Here is an 18096-nt window from a genome sequence, read left to right as displayed (position 1 = left end):
CCTTCGGGGGGCGCTTCCCCGACCCCCCCCGGGGCCGTGCCGGGCACCCCCGGGCGTCCAGGCTGGGCACAGCCGGGGGTCCCCCCGCTCCCCGGTACCGGCTACCGATTCCCGAGGGCAGCCCGAGGCTCGCATCCCGGAGGCTGGAGCGGATCCCCCAACCCGGCCCTGGTTCCCCCGCGGGGGGAGCCCCCTGGTCTCTGCCTGGCTGGCGGGCAACACAATGCGGAGCCGGGGAAGGGAAAGGGAGAGAGAAAGTGCGGCTGTCTCCTCCGCCCGGCCCTCTGCCTGCTGCTCCCGGCAGGAGACAGCGCTGCAAGCGGATCCTGACCGGGGGCAGGGGGTGGAGAGAGCAGGAGGAGGAGGAGGAGGAGGAGGACGGAGGGAGGGAGGGAAGGAGGGAGGGACGGGAGCCTCTCTCCTTCCCTGGGCTGTTTTTTTCAGTTTCCTGTCTCGCATTGTGCTCACAGCGGATATGTGCTGCGCCTACAGGTGTGTCCCCTCCTCGCAGCTTTTCTCCGACTCCCCGGCGTAGGCTCCGGCTGGCGGGCGGCGGATCGGCAGCGCCATGTGACGGCCGCTCGATCCCTCTCGGGGCTCTTTCTCTCCTCTTTCCCTGCCTCCCCTCCTTCCTCTCCCCGAGGTGGGGCCCGCGGGGAGCACCGGGCGGCCGCCGGGGGCTGCCGTAGCGCCTCCGCCCAGCCCCGGGCTGCGGGCTGCCGGCCGCTCGGGCAGCTCCGGGGCTCCGCGGGGCTCCCCCCTGCCTGCACCTGTTGAAGGTAACGCAGCCCCTTCCCCTGCCGGGGGGGCGAGCTCCTCCTTCTCCCCTTCTCCCCGGGATCGCGGGGTATCGGGCAGGGCGGAGGGACCGGCACGGCACGGGGGGGTTGCGCTGCCCCTCGCCCCCCTGCTGGTTTCGCTTTCGGGGCTCCCCCGTGCGCGGCTCCGCACTTCGAGCGCGGTCCTTGCGCGGTCCTTGCAAGGGCCGCGGCGCCCCCCGTGTCCCCGCAGCTCGGCCCCGGTTCCCCGGCTCCGGGCGCGGCCAGCCCCGGCCCCGCTCCCCGCCGGCTCCGAGCTGCTTCGGGTTTTTCCTCTCGTCTCTTCGCGCAGGCAGCTTTAAACTTTCTTTCCGAGCTGTTAATTACATAGGGGGTGCTTCGCTCGCGTTTCGTGCGGGAGAATGGAAGTGCGAGCTTGGAACATGGGTGACTCAAAGCTTAGTTATTCGGCACCGCAAAACACCTCTACCTTCCTTTTTTTATTTTTTTTTTCCGTGTCGCGATGGGCTGTACCTGCGACTTGCGGCTGTCTCCCCATGGGAGGCTGGCGCAGCCTCGGTGCCACCCAGGGACGGGAGGGAGCGGCACCGGTTCGGGTCCTTTTGGGGTTAGCCGGCTGCTGGGGTGAATGTAGAGCGAGCTGCAAGTTTCTCGAGGCTCCGAAATCTCGTGGAAATCTCTTTGTTGTCGGTGAGTTGCGAGGCTGCGGTCCTGTCCCTACCACCATGGAACGAAAACTTGCTCGTGGGGGAACTTGGTGCTTTTGTAGCTAACGCTGTTACCTTGAATGTGATGATTAACTTAGTGAACACCAGAGGGAACTCTCAATAGGTAATTCATTCAAGAGTGATATGTGCTTGTCGTACTATATATGTTCTCATTACAATGGAATCTAGAAGGAAGCTAGGGTCGGTAAGCAGTGGGCTGCCGGGACGTACCTGGGATCGCCTCAAGCTTTTCGAAGGGTGTCAGCCCTAAAGTTGGGCTGGCAGTTCTCTCTCACCTTTCCAAAGCTCGAAATACATAACCAGCCTTGCAAGAGCGGGGTTGTGAGCTGGGTGGATGACCCATTAGCTGTGAAGCAGAGAGAGAGCTCATGAAGGCACTTGGGGCCAGCACTTCATACCCAGCCTGCCTCTTGGGTCGTGAGACTGATCCTGCACGCTCCGGTGCGGGGGCTGCCGCCTGTGTTGGAAAAGCCAGAACAGAGCACGCTTCCAGCCAAAACAAAAGGGAGGAAGTCTGCTCCCGAGCCTGGCGTGGTTTGTCCTTGTTGCCTTGAATGCTTGTGGTTCCCAAGCCCTGGTGGGAAAGCCTGACTGAAAGCAAAGTAGAAAATTATCTTCCTTAGAGTGTTAAACCAATAGAGAACGTAAATGATGGCTGTGTTTGGGAGAGGAGTTTGCATGGTGATTTCTGGTAACAAAAGCTTTTTCTATGTTCTGATACAACTGGACAAAGCTGGCGTTGACCCAGCAAAATGTGATGCTTTTAGTAGTAAAGTGAACCCCCGAACATGCACCTGAAGCTTTGGTTACTCGTGGTAATCTGCTGCAACAGTTTTGTTACCAGACTTCCTTGATACTCCCAGATTGCTGACGACATGGGAAGGACAGCATAATAAATACACTTGTGACTCTGACTTATGCTCCGGGAGCTGAAGCATCCAGCTGTTCATCCTGTCCCTTTGCCAGAGGTTACTTTGCCATTCAGCCTTGTTTCCTATTGGAGCTTGAATCTGCCAGAGTTTACAGCTTGGCATATGAATGTAAACTGCATTTTATGGCTGTTCATGTTAGCACGTAATGTTGTCAAGTCCAGTAGCGTGAGCCTCCTGCTCCTCTCTCTGTGCTGGCAGAGGGACAAGGCAAACAGCTGGGGTCAGCTAAATCGGGCTCCAGTTTTGTGTTCTTCTTGTATGTTCTTCTGAAATGGTGTTTCGCCTAGAAAACGCAACTCGAACGAGCTACCTCTGTGTAGAGTCTCAGTGGGTACCAGTGGCGGGGAGGCAGCTTTGCACGGGGAGAGGTTGTGCAATGGTCTCAGTCATAGCACTTGGCTTTCTGGGTTTCAGAGGAACGTAGCATGCTGTGCTGGAACAGCCTTCCTCTTCCCATCCTTCCTCCCACCTGGATTCTGGCAATCAGCAAGTGAACAACGTGTTTCTTCTAGACAAATCTTGCTTTGTACATCTAACTTAAGAACCTATATATATATATATATGTATATATATATATATATATATAAAAATATGTAAAATGTCCTCACAGAGGGCACAGCCCTTTTCTGCCCAAACCTTCCTACAGATATTATTGGAAGTAGCATAAAGGCTTAACAAAATCAGCATAAAGGCTTAACAAAATCAGGGGCTGTTTGCCATGCGTGCAATAAGCTCCCCAAAAATGAATGTGCATTTTGAAGGGAGCTCTCTTCATGAATGCTTGCTAACAACAAAAAGTTCCAGTGACTTGTTGCTAACATGTTTGGGTTCTAGCTTGTTTTTGAAAAAAAATGGTTTGTACATCTATGTATATTTAATGAAGATGTAATACTGATCATAAATATTTTTGTAATGCCTAGAATGTGAAACTTTTCATGCACTTTTAATATATTTATTATATGAAGCACTGAATGAAGGTATTTATTACACTAGTGCCACATTCTGACTATTGAATTACAATTGTAAAATTAAGGTAACAAGCTTAAATTAGGGTTTGCAACTTTAAACTCTTGCCAGCAAGCAGTTAATGGCAAACGTTAACTGCTAGTAAAGTAATTGCTACAGTTCTTTTACTGTCATTTTGTTCTCACTTTCCTCCAGTCAGACTGTTCTGTAGACATATAACGAATATTCCCCAAAATAGCTTGGCATTGTCGCTTATGCAGTTCCTCATCAGAACCAATATGTTGATGAGCTAATGCGCACTTGATTAAACGTACTTGATTTATGCAAACAAAAGCTGTAGGTCCTTCTTTAAGTAAAGTTAGCACCTGTTAGCGAGATGAGAGTCTAAATAATTAAAATGGAATTAAGTAAACAAACAACACAAATGTGGTGTTCCTCCTACCTTTTTATCTTTGCCTTTTCAACTCAGTGGTAGATATTTATTTTGCCTTTTCTTGCAGGTTTGCTCAATCACTGCAGGAATCTCAGTTTATAGTGAGGGGGATCAACTTCTATGTAAATGGTTTCCATTAGAATTAAAATAATAATAAGAAGAAGGCCATTATTAGCTATAATAAAGCCAGAAGCAACTAGAATTAGTGGAATAGTACTTTAAGGGTTTTTTTAAACACGAAGCCAGCTAGGACTTGATATTGGTCTCTTAATTCCTGTTTAAAAAACAAACAAACTTAGCCTGAGTAAGGCATTTATGGGGTGTCTGTTTTAAAAATGCAGTATTTGAACAGTAAGTGCTTTAACCTCCTACTCCTTGCTTGGTCAAAACCTACATAGACAAACTGGAAATAAGGAACTGAAGAAATGAGTTGAAGATAGCCGTTTTATCTAACCATCAGTGGCTTAGTGTTAAAAAGCTCCCTAACTCTCTAGAAAACCACTTGGATTTGGCTTTAGAAAGAGGTTGTGGAGTCCGTGCCCCTGGAGACTCTAGAGAAGGCGATGGATGGAGGAGGGAGAGGGCATGTGGTTGCCCCAAGCCCTGGGGCAGCAGGATGGACTGGAGAGCTGCAGAGTTCTTGCAGAGCTGAGACTTGTTTTCTTTAGGCAGATAGTAGATGGCTTATCTGTTAATAACAAGTATTTCTCAGTTTCTGTCCCTGTAGAATAGAATAGATATTCTGTCTCTGGGAAAAGATAACTTTTGGATCTCTCTAAGTTCCTTTCTGTCTCAGATGGTTGAGGGAAGACTTGTTGACATAACACCCAAAAGAGTCTGTGCTTAGCAAACATCAGTAATGACGATTAAAAAAAAAATACCAGAGCCAACCAGTCCCCGCTCGATTACTCAGGCGGAGGCTGCCGTAGAGTTTGTCCCCAGGAATGTGTCAGCAGAGCTGTGGTCACCACCACGTGCTCATTGGGCTGTTCAGTTTCTCTTTGGAATTTGGCTTCCGTGAGCCAGCAGTGGCGTCGATGCAGTTTGATAATTAGCTCCCTGCGGAGCTTCCTGGGCTCGGGAGCTGTGGTGCTCGCCAAAGGACAGAGTCCACCCAGCACCTTCCGAGGCACTTTCGACCTTACTCCACCTTTCTGTTTAGCTTCCAAGCTTTTGCCACTTTCTGAGGAAGTGTCTTCTTCAAACAGTTAGTTATCTAATCATAACCGTATTTCTAGTGTTTGCTAGCCTTTCTCAGTAACTGACATTTCTAGCATCAGGCCACAAGTAAAGAGTAGGGACATTTTGTTAGTTTGAATTTTAGATTTTATATTACTTGACTGTCATGGTTTCCTTTATGTTGCAGATACAATATCTCTTTCTTTCTATTAAAGTTGATTAAAACCCTCAATCCTACAGCAAACCAGAAAGCTGCAGAGAAACTTTGCCCCCAAGCTGTCCTTCCTGTGCTTTAGTGCTGGTTCTGCACAGATAGACGCATGAAGAGTGTTCTGGTGGATGAAGTACATAGGAACTGTCAGAGATCAACATGACTTTAATTAACATTTTTTTTTTAATAAAATCCACATGATTATTAGCACTTAAACTGAATTGCTACAAAACTTGCATTTTTTAGAAAAATATATTTGTGCTTATTGCTGGATAGACCTGGCTAGCATCTTTCTAGTCAAGCTGGATTAGTTCTACATGTCAACTCGGTTTGAAGGAAGCTCTCATAAACCCGACACTAATCTTCCTATGTCTAGAGATCGTTAGGGTGATAGCTGAGTCTCCTGGAGAACATAGGAATCAAGTTGTCTCACACTTCAAGCTTAACCTCTTGTCTATACTAATGGGATGTGTTTTAAATATATAGAAAATTCAGAAGTAAACTCTTCACATCTTTTTCCCTAGGGCTCCTATTTATCTTCTGTATAGTTTAAGAAGAGGTAGTGCCTCTTTTTGACAGATGTGTATACCTATATATACCTGTTTATAAAGAAGACGTAGCCCTTACATTACTAATTGCATCACTACTTAGAATTTATGAAGGACCAGTTCTTTAATCCATGTTTGCCCAGGGGGGAAATAGTTATTATTCGAATGTCTTCAGACAGATGAAGAAAGTAAAGGACAGAAAAAATAAAATACATTGATTAGGTAAAAATGGTACAACGGAAATACAAGGTGAGGTCTGCCATCATGAATCAGAAAGGTCAATTTAGTTATCTTTTGCTTGGACATTGCCTAGGCATACACAGCAAATAAAAGTTGCTTTCCTGAATCATTCAAATTAGTAGGTTACGGTTTTCTTCAGCTTGTCATAGTTATTTAGTCATTACTTTGTCTTTAATGATTCTGGTTGTGTTCATTGCAACTGGAAGTCCAAGATGTTCAGCTGCTCTCTTGAATACGTAAGAAGACTTAATTTGTCATTCCTTAATATGTTGTTGCAATGTGTATTAAACTTGTGTGTTATCTTCATTTAATCAGTATGAGACAAATTGGTAGAAACTTGATAGAATCTCAGAATGGTTTGGGTTGGAAAAGACCGTAAACGTCATCTAGTTTGAACCCCCATGCTATGAGCAGAGACACCTTCCACTAGACCAGGTTGCTCAAAGCCCCATCCAACCTGGCATTCAGGCCCATCCAACACTTCCAGGGATGGGGCATCCACAACTTCTTTGGGCAACCTGTTCCAGTGCCTCACCACACTCTGAGTGAAGAAATTCCTCCTAACATCTAATCTAAACCTTCCCTCTTTTAGTTTAAAGCCATTACTCCTTGTCCTATTGCTACATGCTCTTGTAAAAAGTCCAGCTTTCCTGTAGGCCTGCTTTAGGTACTGGAAGACCACTCCTTGGAGTGATCTTGGAGTCTCCTTGGAGCCTTCTCTTCTCTAGACTAAATAACCCCAAGTTTATCAGCCTGTATTCATCGGAGAGCTGCTCCAGCCCTCTGATCATCCTCCTGGTCCTCCTCTGGACTCATTCTCATACTTTCATGTTCTTCCTGTGCTGGGGGGCCCAGAGCTGAACACAGTACTCAAGGTGGCGTCTCACAAGGAGAATCACCTCCTCTGACCTGTCAGTCACACTTCTTTTGATGCATCCCAGTATGCAGTTTGCTTTCTGGGCTGCAAGCACACATTGGCAGGTTATGTTGAGCTTCTCATCCAAGTCCATCCCCATGTTTTTCTCCCCAGGGTTGCTCTGAATCTATTCTCTGCCCAGCCTGTATTCATAGAATCACAGAATATCCTGAGTTGGAAGGGACCCACAAGGACCATGGAGTCCAATTCCTGGCTCAACACAGGACCACCCAAAAATCAGACCATGTGTCTAAGAGTATTGTCCAAATGCTTCTTGAACTCGGGCTCAGTGCCATGACCACTGTCCTGGTTGTTCCAGTGCCCGACCACCCTCTGGGTGCAGAACCTTTCCCTAACACCCAGCCTGACCCTCCCCTGTCCCAGCTCCGTGCCGTTCCCTCGGGTCCTGTCGCTGTCCCCAGAGAGCAGAGCTCAGTGCTTGCCCCTCCGCTCCCCTTGTGAGGGAGCTGCAGGCCGCCATGAGGCCTCCCCTCAGCCTGCTCTGGGCTGAACAAACCAAGGGACCTCAGCCGCTCCTCATACATCTTCCCCTCTAGACCCTTCAACATCTTTGTAGTCCTCTGTGGGTCATTCCTTTTTCTGTCCTCCTTATACAATGGTGCCCGAAACCACATATGGGACTTGAGGTGAGGCCGCACCAGCTCAGAGCAGAGCGGGACTATCACTTCCCTCGTCTGGCTGGCAGTGCTGTGCTTGATGCACCCCAGGGTACAGTTGGCCCTTTTGTCTGCCAGGGCACACTGCTGGCTCCTATTCAACTTGCCATTGACCAGAACCCCCAAATACCTTTCTGTGGGGCTGCTCTCCAGCCTCTTGTCCCCCAGTCTGTATGTATAGCCAGGGTTGCCCCTTCCCAGGTGCAGAATCCAGCACTTGGTCTTGTTAAACTTCATATTGTTGGTGATTGCTCAGCTCTCTAATTTGCCAAGATCTCTCTGTAAAGCCTCTCTACCCTCAAGGGTGTCAACAGCTCTTCCTTATTTAGTGTCATCCACAAACTTACCTAGTATACCTTCAAGTTCTGCATCCAAGTCATTTATGAAAACATTAAAGAGAACTGGCCTAAAATGGGAATCCCACTAGTAACTGGCTGCGAATATAATGCAACCCCATTTACTATAACCCTTTGAGTCTGACCTGTTCACCCATCATATTATGCATTTATCATATTCAGCTGTATGCTGAACATTTTGTCCAGAAGGATACTGTGAGGTACGTCAGTCCATCTTATTGAGTATTCATGCTTGGGATTGCACCGACCGTGCCCTTAGTGAAGCCATGTTGGCTGTCACCAATCACCTTCTTATTTTCCATGTGCCTTAGCATAGTTTCCAGGAGGATCTGCTCCATGATCTTGCTGGGCACAGAGGTGAAACTAACTGGCCTGTAGTTCCCCGGGTCTTCCTTTTTTCCTTTTTTAAAAACAGGGGTTATGTTTTCTCTTTTTTCAGTCAGTCAGAACTTCATCAGACTGCCACAGCTTCTCAAATAAGATGGACAGTGGCTTAGCAACTTCATCCACCAGTTCATTCAGGACCCACAGATGCATCTCATCTAATCCCATGGGCTTGTGTATCTTTGGGTTCCCTAGCAGGTCTTGAACCTGATCTTCTCCTACAGTGGGTGGTTCTTCATTCTTCTAGTTCATGTCTTTGCCTTCTGTGACTTGGGCAGTGTGGCTAGAGCACTTGCCAGTACATTGGACCTGTTGAGTTTTAAGGCAACAGAAGCAATAATTTAACTTCTTCCATTTCCAGCCTTGTGGGAGTGGTAAGAAAAGAAATGAAAAAGGGTAAAAAAGTTTTTGTGTACAATTTTGATTCACATCATCAACAAGAGAAACTTTTTTCCTTCCTGAATTAACTAACAGCCCATGTAAGTTCTAGCTATGATCACAAGACATGCACAGCACTCTTTAGGGCATAAGTTGCAAAGCTAGGAATCTAACTGAAATGGGTGACTTCTTGGTTATTTTTTTTTTCCCAAACATGCTAAATGAAGGTGTAGCCTCTATACCAAAGGCCTTTACTCAGGCAAAAAGAGTCCTTGAGAGTAGAGTACTTCAAAGAAGTTTTTCAGGAGTCTATAACTCTACAACTGCAAAGGTGACTTTGTGACTGAGGAATATGTATCTTCTGTGTACTTCAGGTGTTGCCTTCTGTCTTTCCAAACTGTTGAGATGAAAAACCAAAAGACTTCACTTACGCTGGCTACCCCCCAGCACTAAGTGATGGTATGAGTTTACTTACTAGTGCATCAGATAAAACTGCAGAGAGGTGCCTTTTATGTTCATTAACAGATGGTCTCTTTGTTTGGCATTTAGCTGTGGGAAGATCTGCAGGCATTTCACAGTCCATTGTGCATTTGATCCAGTGTTCAATAACATTAGTGAAAATGCAAAGCAATATCCTTCCTTTTTTTTTTTTTTTTTTTTTTTTGGAAACTGTCACTCGCATTTGAGGGTCAGAGGAGCCATCAAGGCCTGCAGTTGTTTGACAGAGTCATTTGCCTATTTATCATGGGCCCAACAAATCTTTGGCTTAAGGTATATTTTATCCCCAAAATATTGAGAAAAAGAATCAATTTTTAAGAAGTTTGTTCCTGTTCATTCCTCTCTGTTCAGATCTATATCACATTTCTAACAGGAGTCTTCTGTGCTTTTGACTTACATCTCTTGGTCCCTGTTAAGTCATCTTCTGGATGTTTTCAAGTGTTTTTTATTGCCTATTATTTTTTATCTTAAAGATGATCAAGTAGGCAGTCAGTTGTCTGTGTGTTTTATCTGGACTGAATCTTTAAATCTGATTTTGTATAATGCTTCTTTTTCCCCCCCTCAAGATGCTAACTGTATTTTTGATACTGCTCTGCAGGTTCTCTGATTTTCAACATCTTTTTTTGAGCATCAACCATGGGACTGGGTGCAGTGTTTCAGATTTAGTTGCTTGCTACTGTTACATATCCCATCCTCCCCCATTCAGTATTTCCATTCACTCTCGTATATTTGCATCCATGACCCACATTAGCCCTTTAAATAACAACAGGATCTCCAAGTGATGTATGTCTATGGTGACCTCCCCATCCTTTTTGGCTTCTTTGCTTCTTAAGGTTAAGGTCCTCCAACTTGCAATCCTACCTGCGTTCCTTGTTACTAGATACATACATCTGCATTCTGTTGTCTTAAGACTGTTTTGGCTGGAATGAGCTCAGCTTGACAAATAATTGAGATAACTCTGTGTGATATCCTTTCTATTATTATTTACCATGCTACTAAACCATGTAATCCATTAATTTTATTGCTGAGGACATACTTATTGCCAGGCAGCTAATAAAACCGATAAGTGATGTGGAGCATAATTCCAGTCACTGTGAACTGCAAAAGGAGCATTGCAATTGCATTGTGATGTTATTCAGCAATGACAACTGTTCTGAGATCTTTCAGTTAACTGCTTTTTAATCTATTTGGCATATATTTCTGCTATTCTGTTCGTAAGATCTGATTGATTTGATGTTTGACTGTTGTGATACACTATTTTCTTTGGTTGCTGAATTCAGTGTCAAATCAATAGATTTCACCTTCCTTACTTTTCTCCCCTTCAAAAGGGGGGAACCTCTTTGCATTTATACAGATGAAAATGAGGAATTTTCTGTGATGTTTTCAGATGCCAGTTCCAAAATACTTCTTTGCTTAGGATACTGAGAAACCCACTGAGCAAGAAATTTCTCTTTGGTTGTGCGTGTTGCCCAGTCCCTTGTCTTTTGTCTTACCTGAACCATCTTTTCTGCATCTCTCCCAGCAGGAACAAGTACACGTCAAAAAGTGCTTCGTCCTGGAAACTATTAGCACAGAAGCCTGAGCCACAAGAACTCCCTTTCTCTAGTGGTGGTCGTGCTGCTCAGGTGGGCTAAGAACTTGCTTGGACTGAGGTGGTTTTTTTTTTTTTTTTAACCTCCCTTTCTCCTTGTGTGTTGCTTACTTGACAAAGAGGAGGTCCTCTTGTACAGCACTGCAGCACGGTTTGCTTGGTGCATCAACAAAAGAGATGGCCATGGGGGGTTTATTTGCTTACGGCTTAGGTTGAAATATTATAGCTTTAAATTCAGTGCAATGATCTGGCATGACAATGTATTTACTTTACAATTCTGGTGGATGCTGTCTGATTTCATAGTGATTTTTATGCGTATTTTTATACCTCCTGGACCTATAGTGTAAAATGACGTTAAGCAACTTGTGCGTCTGAGTCATTTCCAAGGTAACTTAGTTATCAAAACATCGTATCTCAAGTGCTCAGAGTAACACTTTCCACTTGTCTAATTGCACTTTGGCAATCTGTGTTGCTTATACTGCTGCTCTTCAAATTATTGTGTACAGGTGTGCTCGGTAAGGACTTTCCACTTTACTTTTCCCAGTTGTAGCAATTAGTTGTTATCTTTTCATTTTGATCCTGAGGCCTGTGAAATAAGTAAGTACGTTTTAGAAATGTAAACAGCATCCTTGAAATTAAACTCTTCATGATATTTTCTCCTACTGATAATCTGAAGAGGCAGCCTGTGTTTTCTGTTGTCTGTGGCATAATTAATCTACTTGAATTATACTTGAACGAGAGCTCATATATCAGAAGAGGGTTTAGCAGCATCGGAAGTTCACAGCTTTTGCATGAGACAGTAGTGAGGACTTGCCAATCCATGATTATTAATCTCGTTAGGAAGAGAAGAGACTGGTAAATTTGTTGTTATATATCTGCATCTGTTTTGTCCCTCTCACAGACTCTTCTGTTTTGCTCGCACCTTTCGTGTGCAGTAATGTTACAAGGTCACGTTGTTTGCTGCTGTGTCAGTGTCCAAAACTGAGATACTCCTACACCATGCTTATTGTATCTGTCAGATGAAACAGGCATATCTGCTAGCATACAAGAAGTCTGGGCTGCTTTGGGTGTAAGTTTGGTGCCAGAGTGCCATATATATACCAACTAGATGATCTTTAAGGTCCCTCCCTTCCAACCCAAGCCATTCTATGACTCGATGATAAATGATCTGCTGTATGCAGTGGGGTTCTGTAGGTTACTTGACTGGTGACTCCATGCCTTCTGTTTTTGTTTCTGTCTTTCATGAGTAATTTCACTTCTGTGCCACTTTTTGAAGATTTTTTTTGCAGAATTTGTGGGTGAAAATCCAATTTATTATTATTATTTTGTGATAAGTAGAGCAAGTGAATGCCACAGCATTCCTTCTTGACCAGGAAGGATGGGGACCTTCTAGCTCTATTAGCTATCCTGCTCCTCTACCCCAAAACCCCTGTGCAAAAGGGGACCTACATACCCAGATCTCCTGACTTGAGGAGAGCCTTCTACAAAGCACTTCCACGTCAGGCTCTCCATACTCAGGAGATGACTTGGTACAGGGGGAGCGTTTCTGTTCCAAGTGGGTTAGCAGCATGTGTAGACCATCAGTCAATGATAGGGAGGCTTTGGTGGCAGTTCTTCTGTGACTGGTTCCTGGTGTCACTTCCTGGTAGCTGCTTCATTCTGCTACCATGATTGTTTTGTGAACTGAATGGGAGAGCTGATATAGCATTATACTGCATTACATGTAGCTGTTATATGGCTTTGAAAAAAATACTTTAAGAAGCTTGATCACGTCTCTGATGTATTTTACAGCATGGCCCTACCAACACATGCTTTTGCAGTGTTGGATCAAAAAGCTGAAAGGGTAAAAAAAAAAAAAAATATTCAAGAACCACTTCAACTAATTTTGTTGCCAAATTCTTTGTGTTATCAAGCCACAACTGTGTGTGCAGCTCTCATCCTTTCCTGCCCATCCCCTCCTGGGTGGTCCTATTAGGCAGGGAAGAGGAGGCTTTTGCAAACAAAGTTTGGGTGTTGAACTTGCACGTTCAATAGCAGCAGTGCCCTTCTCTGGTTCACTTCCATTGGGGATAATATGAGGTGTCCTTAAATTGAATACAGCCATTTTGCATAGAACTCGCTGTTCTGTATGGGTGCTCTAAGCATGGTGTACATATGCAGTTCGTGGGAGAGTGTGAGAATGGGCCAGCTTTCTTGGTGCCTGATGTTTTTTTTCTATAGCTAATGACCTCCTGTGCACTAACAGCACACAGGCTGCTAGTAGGGTAGTGCTAACCATGCGTGTAGTCACTTCCTTTTCCCTCTTACCTCCTTTTAGAAGACTTTGCTCTTGAATCTTGTAAATGGGGTGATAATTTCAAAGCAAACAGCTTTCAGTTGCTTCTTGCCAACTTTTGCCCACAAGGTATGTAAAGTAAACAGAGCAGCTGGGAAATTAGATTTCTACCTCCCCTCCTGTTGCAAAGCATCATAGGATGTCTCTTGGCTCTTTTTAAAGTAATGAGTAAAGTGAGAGAATTAGATTGTCACACCCAAGTTGCCTTTTAATCAATGTATCCATCGCACAGGTCATTCCTATTCTTCAGAAGCTTTAGGAAAACCTTGTAAAATGTGAGACTTTAAAAAATCTCTGCCATTTGCATATTGAACGCAGAAATATTTCATTGCTTGCTACAAAGAAAGAAAGTCAAAATATCAAGAATGGGTTGAAAATAAATATAGGTAATTTTCTTCATATCTAAAACAACTTTGAAGCAGATTATAGTGAAATATGAGCATTTTTAGCTCTGTTAGGCTCTTGGAGGAAGCTTAAAAGGATTTCCAGGTGCTACCATTTATGTTTGATTCAGAAACTGTGGGTCTGGATACTGAAGTGGCAGGCATACAGCACTTGCAAGGATCAATATCTGTTGTAGGATATACAGATAGACAGCTAAGCTCTGCCATCATGCCATTTTAATACAAAAAGAGAGTATTTTAAAAAATAATAAAAAAGGGAAAAAGTATTACAAAAGTGACTTTAAAAAGTTGACAAGTAAATGGTTAATGTTTAATGTATTTAGCTCCAGCCTAGGTATTGAACAGCCTTTGCCAATTGAGCAATAGAAAAATTTGTTAAATGTGAAAACTAGACCTGAGGTTACTGACCCTGAGGCACGGCTATGAGGGGAAGGCATAGCTCTAAAGATGAATATCCATTATGTGATGCCCTCCAAATGAGAGAGGGCAAGTCCCAAGTGTACGAGGCTTACAGGAATTCAAGTCAACAATCAAGTTATAATCTAATGAGGCCACAAACACAACTTCAATTTAAAGCTCACCCGTAGAAAGCTGGAGGCCCCTGTCCCAAAAGAGGACTCCTCATTAGCAATTTTACTCCCTCGGCATGCTTCAAAGGGCAGTATCCCAATAACCCATAACATTTCTCCTTCACAGGTCTCTAATCCCTTCATAAAAGTAGCTATATACATGGAGTGCTCTCTATTCCTTTTCAGAAATAGGATCTCTATTATATAGAGAGATAAATAATATATAATTATATATAATACCTATAATACATAACATAATTACAATTGATGTGTTTTTAAAGGAAAGTATGCTCTGGCATGTGAAAACTTTCCCTTCATGTTTCCTGAGTAAAGGTTTTGAAACTCATTGGGGGTGGGTTTTTTTTTTTTAATAGAAATTCCTTGAGTTCATTAAGTCCAAACACCTGAAAGAATGTAACAGTTCTGTCTTCTGGAATATTTCAGTTGTACCAAATGCAGAGCAGTGAGTGCAGCTGCGAGGGCCTAGTTTGGCTGTACTTGTGGTCCCTAGAATGTATGAGCTGATTTATTTATTTTTTAATACAGATTTAATCTTAAGCTCTTACATTTACTTGAAGGGAGAGGAAAGATTACAATTTGAGTACATTTTTTAGTCATTTATATATATATGTGTGTGTAATAGCCACAAAGTAAGGATGATGTGTTCTTGCAATAATTTATTTTTAAATAGTTGTGCTTCAATAAAGTATACTTTTTTTGCTCTTTACTTCAAATAAACCTCACCTCAATTGAAATATATTTTTTTCCTAAGTCAAATCATGACTGTCGTTTTTACAGTCCTAAGAGAAATTAGGACTCGAGGTAGCCTTCTGCTTAGTCCAGCCCCCAAAAGCAGATGCTGCTTTGTGAGATTAGATTCTGCATCTGCTTTTTACCTGTGAATCCTTAATGAAGCAAAAGCCATCCAGTCAAATGCAATACAAATATGATGCAGATTTTGCCAAAACCAGGAGATGAGCAGTCCGGCTTTATGGTTGAGCTACAATCTACCAGAGTAACCTCTTCATTACGTCCCAGCTCCCATGAGGAAGAAAAGGCAGCGGTACTCAGTGGGACAGACTGTACCAGCACAGCTTGCCTTGTGTGAAGATCAGCAAACAACGTAGGCACCCAGATATTTTGTCCTCTGAGTGGCTGTTTGAGTGCTTTTCCTCCTGCTCAGTGATTAGTCAGGAAGACAGTGGCTTACTCCTCTGTCACAACTACAGTAGCTCTTTTTTGGCATAGTCTACAGATGAATCTTTTCTAGGTGGTGTCTAGGTTTTTGTTTTTGTTTTGTTTTGTTTTTTCCTTGGTGTGATGAGGTTGCACATGTGAAAATCTTGAGAATGCCGTACTTTTTTTCCTGGTTTCTAATTTTGGTTGTAAATATCTGCCCTACAATAAGATGGACTGATGTACCTCAAATGGAATAGCTGATTTTACGGGGAAATCAGATTGGTTTCCTCAAGAGAACAGCTGTCCAAACTCCAAACACTCAGAAAAGGTGGACTAACAGAAGGTGTAGAGATGGAGACACCAAGCCTTTTGTGTATGTGTTCAAGCAGGCTGGGTGTACTTGAGAGAGAAATTCGCTTTCTCCTTTGGATTGGGAAGAAAGGGGGGTTTGCTCCCCTGTGACAATGGAAGCAGTGTGGGGATGTTTCCTCCTTCCACTTGGGCTGGGGAGCTGTCCTTCAGCAAGGTGGCCTGTTAGATCTTTTCCAGTGGGGAAAGTTGCTGGTGTTTTACAGGAGAGCAAAGTGAAGGGCTGGGCTGTACTTACTTGCCCAGGATCAGAACTGTAGATTTATTCCTCAGCCCTGGCAGATCCAGGAGTAGAAATCATGTGTCTTAAGGCCTTTGTGTTCAGGGACCCTCAAGGGTCTCCTCCTGGCTGAAGGATGACCCTCAGGTGGTGGCTTGGACCTATACTGTACTTAAATTGTGTAACTCCAACTAATGAGAATGCTCTGAGATTACACTGAGTGCGTGTCTGTGCAATGAAATTAAATTGTGAATCTGTACAAGCGTGTCCGGTTAAAATAAAGTATCACCACATCAATCGCGAGCAGAGGCACGTTGAAGTAAATCCTTTGCCAGTGTTCCTCGGGAATGCTGCAAATGTCTCTCAGTTCCTAGAATGCAAAATCATTCCTCCATCATAAAGAGCACCAAAATGCTTTTAATATTGACTGGGAGATTAAAAAAAAAAAGCCAGCAACTAAGTGTATAGTTTGGATCCTATTACTGCATTGAATGGCTATTAATATTGCTGCTGTGGGAAATGTGATAGGAAAGGAAGCTGAGCTTCCTATAACTGCAAACTTCAGAGGTTCTGAAGTTTTAAAATGCTCCTGCTGCTTCCTCCCACGTCAATATTAACTGCCATGCTCTATTTGTATTTTGGATGTCGGCTTGGGAAAAGATTTGATTTGACGCTGCAGCACAGCTTGAGGAACCTGCTGTACAGAATATTAATATCTGATCTTGTTTCATTAATATCAATTTCAGGCATGCATTCCAAAGAGAGTTAGTATTAAGCTGTTTTTAATCGAAGCGATGTTCTGCAGATTTTGAGACTTAACACACCAGCTGGTTTGCACTAAATTTTGCAGTGCAAGAGACAAGACACAGGCTTCCTCAGAAAGGGGATGTGGCAGTGCAAGAGTGCAAGTCCTTAAAGTATAGGGAGTTTTATGCACTGGGAATGATGTCTTGCTTTCAAGGAGAAAATTGGTAAACGTGAGGCTGGAAACTAGAGGGATGGCTTCCGTGACTCTACTCTCTCTTCCGTTTCCAACATCACTGCTCAGGTACATTTTTGTCCTGGTCCCACCTCAGCTCCTGTGCTTACTGGTGTTTGCCCATCTCTGCTTTCATTCCACAGTGGGATTGTGAGTTTTCACACAGGCGGGGTTTGTGGGATGTCCCACAGCTGTGCACTTCCTCCCTGCATGCATCTGATACACAAGTGGTTGTGCAGCCACTTGCTGGACCTTGGAGCAGACACTGTGATGGCCTCACCTCCTGGCAGGCCCATGTAGATCTTTGCATCTGAAACCCAACACCAAATGAGGTTATTAGACATTAGGGTGTTTTCTTTTTTGCTGTTGTCTTTTTTTTTTTTTTTTTTTGCAATTCAGAGAGACATCCTTTGAAGAAGTGAATGAACCATATCCTTCTCTCTTTCTCCACTCTTTGCACCACATAACATGGCATAATTATACAGCAGCTATATTGTTTTACAAATGCTTCTATGCGTGAAATTAGTAAGCTTCCAAAAAAGGCCCTAAAACCAAAAGACCCTGCAATGTTTGTTACAGTAAGTTAGGCCTGTGACACTCTATCCTCTGAGAAATATTCCTGCATAGGATCTAGTTATCCAGTTCATCAACATACATAATTTCTTCCACTACTCCCAGCTCTGAATCAAGATAGGATTTTGTAAAGATGTCTGCAGAGGAGTTTTACGTATTAAGCTGTACAAGAAGAAAAGGTTAAAATTTGTTGTTACAGCAGTCGTGGAAATCTATAGCATAAATGCGTGCTGCTTTAAAATATGAAAAATGGTGTCTTTTAAATATCAAAGGGATTAGTATTAATCCAGCACTTGTGATTTTCTTAAATCACATTATTTGCATAATAATGCTCACCACCTGCTATATCTTCAAAGCGCTTTTCAGACATTAACTAATTGATCTTTGTAACACCCCTGTGATGTAAAGACCTGTTATTATCCCCACTCTGCAGATGTGGAAACCAAGACCCAGGATAGTTCAAGTAACTCGGTCGGCGTGAGGCCGAGACAGTGGCATCGCGGCGCTGGGTGTCTGACGTCCCCTCCTCTGGCAGCGCCCACTCGCAGCACCTCCAGGGGTGTCTGCTCTATCTCCTTGCCCGCCTTTGTTTAGAAACACAGAAACGAACAGAGTTATTTCTTTGTGTCTTTGGGGGAATATTGCTGGGGCA

At 43.9% G+C, this 18096-nt stretch overlaps 1 protein-coding gene across 1 annotated transcript in view; it reads left to right on the top strand.

The window, feature by feature from the left end:
- Positions 1-408: 408 nt before the first annotated feature.
- The window catches only part of PLXNB2 (plexin B2), a 259510-nt gene continuing 241822 nt past the window's right edge, over positions 409-18096 (top strand). Inside the window, 2 exon segments of the mRNA XM_050708407.1 lie at positions 409-492; positions 10748-10850. The gene's annotated coding sequence lies outside the window, so the exon portion shown is untranslated.

Source organism: Cygnus atratus, chromosome 1, assembly GCF_013377495.2.
Source record: "Cygnus atratus isolate AKBS03 ecotype Queensland, Australia chromosome 1, CAtr_DNAZoo_HiC_assembly, whole genome shotgun sequence".
NCBI classification, from domain to species: Eukaryota; Metazoa; Chordata; class Aves; order Anseriformes; family Anatidae; genus Cygnus; species Cygnus atratus.
Note: the sequence above shows the minus strand (reverse complement) of the source record. Positions and strands in the feature narration are given on the sequence as shown.